The sequence below is a fragment of the Chiloscyllium punctatum genome, chromosome 19 (genome assembly GCF_047496795.1).
Source record: "Chiloscyllium punctatum isolate Juve2018m chromosome 19, sChiPun1.3, whole genome shotgun sequence".
Lineage (NCBI taxonomy): Eukaryota > Metazoa > Chordata > Chondrichthyes > Orectolobiformes > Hemiscylliidae > Chiloscyllium > Chiloscyllium punctatum.
Window position 1 is genome coordinate 29947588 of NC_092757.1, and position 9787 is coordinate 29957374.

The following is a 9787-nucleotide window of genomic DNA, read 5'->3' on the forward strand; positions in this document are numbered from 1 at the left end:
CACTAAGAACAGAGATCGGAGTAACTATGAAGACCATAGACAGGGTGAATAGAAAGCAGTTGTTCCCCTTAGTCAAAGGGTCTATAACAGGATACTATAATTTTAAGCTGAAAGGCAGGAGGTTTAGAGGGGACATGAGGAAAATTCTTCCCACCTAGAGGTTGGCGAGGGGCCTGAAATTGAAATCGGAAACCTCATGAAAGTACTTGGAAGAGCACTTGAAATGTCATAACATTCAAGGCTATGGGCCAAGTGCTAGAAAATGGGACTGATGTAGATTTAGTGTCATTTTGGTGGGACAAACAATGGTCCAAAGGGCCTCTTCTGTTCAATGTGATTCTGTCATTTGAGAATTCTGAGGATAAGGATCTGAATTTGTTCCTGTTTTTCTTTGTATTTATTTTAAGAAAGTATTGCCTAGTGTGAGTTCTAGCAGTTGTTGTAGTCAGTATCAGCTTTTGGTTCTGTACCAGGGTGCTCATTGACAGATAGAATTTCCGAAATGAGTTACAAAACTGAATGAACAAGAAAAGCAGTGGGATAACAGTATTTAGTAAAACAGCTTTCAAGGTGTTCTACAACATGAGGTATTGATTGGCTGAATAGCCTTAGCAAAATGAAGGTCATCACTGAAAGGAATATTGAAAGATATTTCAATATTGATGGGACTGATAGTGGGTGAAATCATGCAAGTCTTATTGTTTGAATACAAATTGGAATGAGCATTTGAGACCTAATAGGTTCAGATTAATCCAGTCTTTGGAGTATTAAAGTACAAACATAAATCTCAAATGATATCATATCATTAAAATAAACCTGTTGTCATTCAATGATTTTAAAAATAATGAGATACCACACAAGATAAAATAGTCTCTGAAACTGTCTCTTCTTCAATTATGAGATAATTCTCCAATTCTGAGACATTGCCAACAGCAGGAAGGGAGAGGTTATTTCACAAACAACAACATGTACTTTCCAAAGCTAATTATCTTGAAAGTATGCTACATCATCCTTCACATTGTTAGTATGCCTGGTAAATCTTGTAACAACTTATGTTACATAAATCTCTATATTTCCACTGTACACCTGATATGCGAAATGACTGTGTGCTCACTAACTGAGTTTAAAGTGAATAGTTTGTCAGATAGGAGGCTCCTCGGTATTGTGCAGTATTGTGGTTTTCTCTATGCAATACAGAATGTGTATACACTGAGGCCGCATTGATGGAATTTGGTTGAGCACTGACCCTATCTGGTCAAGAAAGTGTTCAGCAAGACAGTCTTTCCCTGTAGTAGTTTAAAGCCTGCTATTTCTCAGATGTGTTTTGTAATGACCCACTTCTCAGTGACATCTGGTGTTTCCCATTCCTTGATGTAAAGAGATTTTGTTGGTGGATCTTGCTCAGGCAGCTTACTCCAAATGGGAGCCCAGCTACAATATTAGCAAAAGGTGAGTTGAGCAGGTCGTTATGGAGTGACAACTGATGGTGAGCATGGATGGCATTGACTATCTGTGTGTTTTCATCAATCAATGGATGTGTGGGGACATGATATTTTTGAGGACAGGTCACTGGGAGCGGTGTTAAGCACAAGGTTCCATTTATGATGTGTATTGTTGAATGATTTGTTTGTCAAAAAGACATGAGTTATGCTATTTGTAGAAAGTGGCATAGTGCTGTGGTGTACAGTTTAACAGGACAAACACTGAGATCTGGAGTGTTGTGATAGCAGCTGTCCCAGAGAGGATCAAACAATTTTGTCAAACAGGACGTTTCCCATCTTGCCCTTTGTTGCTGTTATCCTCTGGTGTTCCACAAATGATAATGGTCTATGTGAAGATACTCCCATGTACATTTGCTTGGGATTGTTATTTCATTTTAGGCTATTAATTTGCATAAGTATTTATTATTGCTATTATTATTTTGTTAGTACTGACATTTTAGAGATAAATGTCTGGATATATTTTGAGACCAATTCACTGTGAGGCCATAGTGTTACACCTTGATGCATCTGTTATTCGACCTGGTCCAGAGGCCTCACCACTGTGGAAATTGGTTGGTCCAAAAGGATTTGTCACAGATGAAAGCCAAGTTGGTTTATGATGACTGACATGTGATTTAGGATATTTGATATTTTTGTGCTGCTCCAAGGCTCCAATCAGGATCAAGAACATTTGGCCCGACAGAGTGAAAGTCAGTGCTGCTATTGTGTATTCCTGATGAAGAGCTTATGCTCAAAATGTCTATTCTCCTGCTCCTCGGATGCTGCCTGACCTGCTGTGCTTTTCCAACACCACACTCTTTAATTTTAATCTCCAGCATCTGCAGTGCTTTCTCTCTGTTGTGCCCTCCAGTTGAACTGAAATTCAACATTGAGAGACTCGTGAGTTGGAAACTGTAAATGGATCACCAGTTGATTCATAGTCCATCAGCAGCACACTGCTAAAAGAATATGAATCATCTGTCAACCGTGTTTTACAAGATGCTCTTTGCTTCATGGGACATCATTGCACCAATTGTCACACGGGATGTCTGTCCAAGCAGTGATGGTGATTCACACCACAGAGGCAGAATTATATAGATATATAAATTCCAACCGTTATAATTGCTGTAGTACAAGTCAGTTCAAGATCTTGTTGGGCAATTTTAGCCAATCTGCTTCTTAGAATGTTTATTGCATCTTCCTTGCATTCTGGATGATTGGAATGGAGGAGAGTGGGAATGACTGCTCACCTGTGTTCACTTTATGACTAGTTGTTCATGACTAGACCCTTTGCTGGTTGGGGATGGCTATTCAGGGAACTTGCCTCACATAGGGCAGTTTAGTATGTTCAGCTCCTGTTTGGATGACAGTTCTGAGGTAGGACCACTTAAATTGAAATATTACCTCTGATTTCTCTCCACCAATGCTGCCAGACCTGCTGAGCTTTTCCAGCAACTTTTGTTTTTGTTTTGATTTACAACATTCGCCGTTCTTTCAGTTTTTATCTGTCATTTTTCATGTTGTTTGAATCACTGTGTGAAAGTGAGGTGATTTATTGAAGATCACATTTAGGTGCTGAATAACCCCAGATTGCTTTGTGGTTATTGATGGTTGGAAAGTATATCAGGGTGGGAGTAAGGTAATATTGAAGGGACTTGTTGTTGCCAGCTAACAATGGAAAGTTTATAAATGTTTGCAGTAATAACAACACTGAGCAGAACATTCCCCCAGTACATTGTATATGTCAGGGCAGCTGCTGGCACAACATGTTTTACATCAAGGGAATAATGCAGTGGATCAGACGTTTTGATGGAATAAGAACCTGTTACTTCAATTCCAAAAAAGTGCACCTTGAAGGAAATGCTGTTGATGCTTGTGCAATGGCACGGGGTGTTCAGCAGAGGGGATCATTTTAAACACAAGAGAAAGAGAAAGAGGGAATTAACCCCCAAAACAAAAGAGACTCCATTGGACAGAGACACAGACACAGAGATTACTCACAAATATACAACACACTGATACATTCCCAGGCTGAAGCAAACCTCATGGGAGAGAAGGAAAATGAGAAACCATCAAGAGAGCTGGGACTAACTGGAATATGAGTATCACCACTTCAGTCTGTCCATGTCTTAACTTCTGTTTGTCCCTGTCTGACTTTTCCTCTTCTCTCTCTCTGTGTCCTTTTGTCTGCCTCCGTCTTTCTATCTCCTTCTCACTGTCCTTCTCTTTCTCTCTGTCTCCATCTTTCTCTTTCTCTCTCTTCCCTATCTCTCGCTCTGCCCTATGCATTATCTCAGTGATCAGAGCTACCTCTTTCCATCTGAAATGAACTGATTACTCCATAATCTAAGAATGAAATAAATGATTAATAACCAATCAATTAATAAGGTTAAAATTACAGAATCATTTGTATTTCCAACTGAAGTGCACACATTTTGAAATTAAACTGTAGCAGCTACACAGTAACAAATGGCGTAAATGGTGGGGGAGAGAGAATTGAATGAGCTGCTGCATACACAGACAGTGCTGTAGGAAACTAAGGTGTTGATATTTGAGGAATAATGTAAATTATGATGTAGTTGGACTGGGGGATCTTCACTGGACTTGTAATGCAGTGACCCAGGATACACATACCAGCAATTGGCAGAATTTAATCTCAAATAATTTAATCCATCTGGAATTGAAAGTTAGTTTCATAGTCTTATTGCAGAACCAAACACCAATTGCTGTAAATACACATCTGCTTCACTCATGTCCTTCACCAAAGAGAGTCTGGGAATCTTACCTGGTCTGGCCCAGAAGTGTTTTCAGAAGACATTAAATAGTTCTGACTGATATATAATGTATGGTTAAAGATGTATGTTTCAGACATGAGTGAGGAACGAAAACAGGAATGCTATTCGGTTTCAGCTTCGACATTGAAATTGGCAACACACAAAATGAACACAGTAAAGTACTTCTTCCTAACAACTAGTAGCAAGACAGACATGGTCAAGATTGTTTTTACTGATTACATTTACTGATTACATCACTTCCCTCCTAAACGTTGATTCCCCTTTAAACACCACCTCAAAGACATGCTTCAAATGGCAAGGACGGAGAACAGATTCTGACTGGGGAGCATCAGATTCGCAGTTGCAGCACTAGGGACCAAATTCGTCACTTTGTCTGGACATTGTCAACCAGACTAGACCTGAAACTCACATGAAGGGAACCAGTAAGAGAGAACAACTTACTTGTGTCCCACTCCTCCAATAGATGGAGCCCAGAAAGAGAGAGAAGAGCAGTCTGGCAGACAAAGGGATGAATAATTGTGAGGCAGGGAGAAAGACAAGCTGATCATGGAGCTACAGGTGAAAATGGAGTTGGCTGTGCCTGAAGCAGCCCGTGTCATGACCAGGGCCTGGGTTGTGGAGGGTCGATGCAAACTCAATGGGCCAAATGGTCTCTTTCTGCAGTGTAGGGATTCTATGATCTTTGCAAGTTGAGTACCTAATGCAATTAATCATTAAAGCAAACATTAAAAATTAGAGGTATACAAACCCTGTTAATTGAGCTAAATGTTGAACTGGGAACTGAACTGAACTGCATTGCCAAAGAATTCATCAATCTTGGAGAGTTGGCACAGGAAGATTACCAGGAGGGTACCAGAACTGGAGAACTTTATTTAAATTTGCTCACAAATGGAAGCATCATTGATTGGGCTGGCATTATTGTCCATCCCCAGTTGCCTAGAGGGGTAGTTAAAGGTCAAGCACATTGCTGTGGGTCTGGAGTCACATGTAAGCCAGACCAGGTCAAATGGCAAATTTCCTTACCTAAAGCACATTAGTGTATCAGACGGGTTTTCACAACAATGTTGTAATGGGGAAGACTCCTTCCTTTTCCCCTGAAATTGAATTCAATTCCCACGATCTGCCGCAGTAGGATTCAAACTCATGTCCCCAGAACATTGACTTGATTTTTTCTGCCCTTGCCCAGTCCCTTCCCACTTCCATCTGTGATTCCTCTGGTTCTGGATGCTGCCAGGTTTATAGTGTTGTCAATCACAGGGACCTTGTTTCAAAAACTCAGTCAACTTCCATGACAGAATAGTCATCTCAATCCTTGTGCTCCTCATGTTGTGGCTCAGACTGGGAACACTTCACAGTTCCCATCTTCATATCCCACAGTTTGACCTACACTGCTGTCCCACAGGGACAAATCACCTTTGGGTGTAGAAGGATGGACTGGGCAAGGAATGGGAATTTTAATCAGTCACTAAATTAGTTTGGAAATATCTGCTGCACATTATATTCCATCTGATAATTCCTTCCTCACTCAGCGAAGTCGCCTATATCTTTGGTCATCCCCACAGCTTTCTTTCCCACCCACCGTAGGTCTTTTCAGTGAACCTGGAAACATTACATTTGTTCCCTTCAGTTACTCATTGCTATCAATTGTAAGTGCCTGTGTCTTTAGCAGTGACCCTACAGGCAGCCCCACTTGGTACTAGCTCGGAGAAAGTGAGGACTGCAGATGCTGGAGACCGGAGTTGAAAAGTGTGGTGCTGGAAAAGCGCAGCAGGCCAGGCAGCATCTGAGGAGCAGAAGAATCGATGTTTTGGGCATAAGCCCTTCTTCAGGAATGAGGCTAGTGTGCTAAGCGGGCTGAGATAAAAGGTGGGGGGGAATTTGGGGGAGGGGCGCTGGGAATACGATAGGTGGAAGGAGGTGAGGGTGAGGGTGATAGGCCGGAGAGGGGGTGGGGGCGGAGAGTTCGGGAAGAAGATTGCAGGTCAAGACGGCGGTGCTGAATCCGGGGTTTGGGACTGAGATAAGGTGCGGGGAGGGGAAATGAGGAAGCTGGAGAAATCTACATTCATCCCGTGTGGTTGGAGGGTTCCTGGGCGGAAGATGAGGCGCTGTTCCTCCAGGCATGGTGTGGCCAGGGTCTGGTGATGGAGGAAGGCCAAGGACCTGCATGTCCTTGGCGGAGTGGGAGGGGGCGTTCAAGTGTTCAGCCACGGGGTGGTTGGTTGGTTGGTGTGGGTGTCCCAGAGGTGTTCCCTGAAACGTTCTGCAAGTAGGTGGCCTGTCTCCTCAATGTAGAGGAGACCACATCGGGTGCAGCAGATACAGTAAATGGTGTGTGGAGGTGCAGGTAAATTTGCAACTGATATGGAAGGATCCACTGGGGCCTTGGAGGGAGGTGAGGGGGGAGATGTGGGTGCAAGTTTTGCACTTCTTGTGGTTGCAGGGGAAGGTGCCGGGAGTGGAGGTTGGGTTGGTGGGGGGGGGGGTATGGACCTGACAAGGGAGTCGCGGAGGGAGTGGTCTCTCCGGAACGCTGATAGGGGTGGGAAGGGAAATATATCCCTGGTGGTGGGGTCTGTTTGGAGGTGGCGGAAATGACGAAGGATGATACGATGTATCCGGCGTTTGGTGGGGTGGAAGGTGAGGTCCAGTGGGGTTCTGTCCTGGTGGCGATTGGAGGGGCAGGATTCAAGGGCGGAGGTGCGGGAAGTGGAGGAGATGTGGTGGAGAGTATCGTCGACTACTTCGGAGGGGAAATTGCGGTCTGTGAAGAAGGAGGCCATTTGGGCCTTTCGGTAGTGGAATTGGTCCTCCTGGGAGCAGATGCGGCGGAGGCGAAGGAATTGGGAATATGGGATGGCGTTTTTACAGGGAGCAGGGTGGGAGGAGGTGTAATCTAGGTAGCTGTGGGATCAGTCAGTTTGTAGTAAATTTCTGTGTTGAGTCAGTCGCCCGAGATAGAAATGGAGAGGTCTAGGAAGGGGAGGGAGGAGTCTGACACGGTCCAGGTAAATTTGAGGTCGGGGTGGTACGAGCTCACCAAGCTGGAAATGACCTTGTTTTCTGCCCACCAGCTACTCCTCCATCCTCCAGGGCACACCAAACACTGTGACATTCATGGTACAGTCTCTCTTAACATCGCAATGGTGTCACGAACCCACAGAAAACCCACAGAAAGCAGCGATGAGGGAGGGAGGCAGGGAAGTGAGAGGCAACGAGAGAGAGAGACAGGAGAGAAATGGGGAGACAGAGGAGAGACAGACACAATGTCTATGCTTATGAGGGAGAAAGAGCGGTGAGGGCTCACTGGGCTGAATACATGCCTAAATGATGAAACAAAATTCAGAGACAGATCTATAGTCCTATGACAGTGTGGAGACGTCTTTTCAAACCCATAGCCAAAGGAACAATGATGGGCACATAGTTGAGGTGTGTTCTTCCTCTGTACCTAACACCATTCTGTCTCTGTCCTGGGAGTGTTTGATGAGGATGGAGTGGAGGGAGATTTACTCTTATCAATCCCAGGATTGTTCCTACCCTGGATGTATACAGATGGCATTACATGTGGCATCACAGTGGCAGCATTTCTCTTTGTATAGCTTCTGCTGTCATTGCCCTGTCAATTTTGGTGGGAGATGGATAAAATGGAGATGTCTGAGTCCTTGAAGTATGAAGCAAGCTCCATTAAACAATCCCTGAATGTTAGACTAACACAGGACATTCACGCACATAGGTCAGCTTCCGTCATTTGTACAGAAACCACCCTGAACCCCTTGATTAGATTCCAGTCTGAAAGTCACTCCCGCATATCTGGTATTCTTTATACAAACCACCCCGAGACCCTCAATTAGATGTGGACATTATTACAGTGTTCTGATTTCTGTTCATTAAACAGCCATAATCATCCTCACTCAGTCCCATTTAGTTCCCATTTCTACAAATAGATTCTATCTCATTTGTTTTCTTTTTGACTGTTTTAATTTCTATCTGCATCCAAATGATATCCAGTGTCACTATTTCCGGTGTTAGTGTCTATAGTTAAAACATCTGACATCGCAATGTCCAGCATTACACTGTCCAGGGTCACAGTCTGATCTCACAGTAACTAGTGATAGTGTCCAGAGTTACAGTGTTGTAATCTGAGTGACAGTGGAGTGTCTGGACTGACAGTGTCATACAGGGAGTGACAATGTCCCGAGTTATTGTGCCCGGAGGTACGGTGTCCAGACTGACTGTCACTCCCTGTATGACACTGTCAGTCCGGACACCGTACCTCCGAGCACAATAACTCTGGACATTGTCACTCCCTGTATGACACTATGTCCAGAGTTATTGTGCCCGGAGGTGCGGTGTCCGGAGTGACACAGGAAAATGAAGCTGAACCAAAACCAACCTCCCAATCACTGGATTTGCAACACAGTGACATTCAACCATTCAATGACCCTCAAAATCGTTCACTTGTTCCTTACCAGAATTTACAAATAACAGATCTTGGATATCAAGTTTATAAGTTAATAAATTGTTAATTTCTGTTTATGTCACTTTAGCAGAATACAGATGATCATAAACCCATGCAACCCCCCGCCCCCAATTCGCACACCAGCAGACAGTTAAGAGATAAACTTGTTTAAAATTTTAGTTTCAATGATAAATAGAGGCCATCATGAAATCCTTTGATGCTGGGTTGTATTACAGGCACAAGAACTGTATACCATGTTTGAACTTAAAGTCACCAGTCAATGCGAACAAATTCTGAAGACCTGTGGAGACTAATACTCATTCCCGAAGACTCACATTCTCATTCTCATTCTCATTCTCATCTCAGACCTTTTAACAAGTTAACAACTGGGGAAATAACTAGACAAAGTCAAACCAAAAAGAAGACCAGACCAGTCCAGCAACTTCCAAAGAAGCACTTCCTCCAAGCCCAAAATCCAGTCAGAGCGAGGTCACTCATGGTTTTTGCTTTCTTTCTCACCATTCTCTGTGGTTACCTGCCCGGCAGCATTCCTCTTACTGACTGACCCATTCACTATCCATCCAGCTGTCAGTCCCTGAGCAGAACTACATCTCGGTGCTGAAGCGTCTGCTGTGTTCAGAGAGCAGTAATTCACCTGCATTATCTTTCCTGGCCAGATCCTAACAGCAAACATCAGTCTTTTGTCTCTCCACTTTTTTTAAAAAGAGGAACTAGCCACTGTTCAAAGTTCAATTCTCAATTTGGACTCACAGTTCCAAACCAAAATGAGAAAAATAAAAAAAAGTGATGGTCACAACACTGGTCTTGCAGTGTCCAGCTGTAGAGTGCCCACTCGTGCAGTGTTCCAGTAATGCAGTGTCCACTCGTGCAGTGTTCCAGTAATGCAGTGTCCACTCGTGCAGTGTTGAGTATTATTAGTGGATGTGTCCCTGTGAGACTGGGCACAAGTAACCCCATTGACCTGTAGCCAACCACTTCAACTCCTCCTCCCACTCCACAATGACACTTCCTGCACCACCAAATCCAAGCTA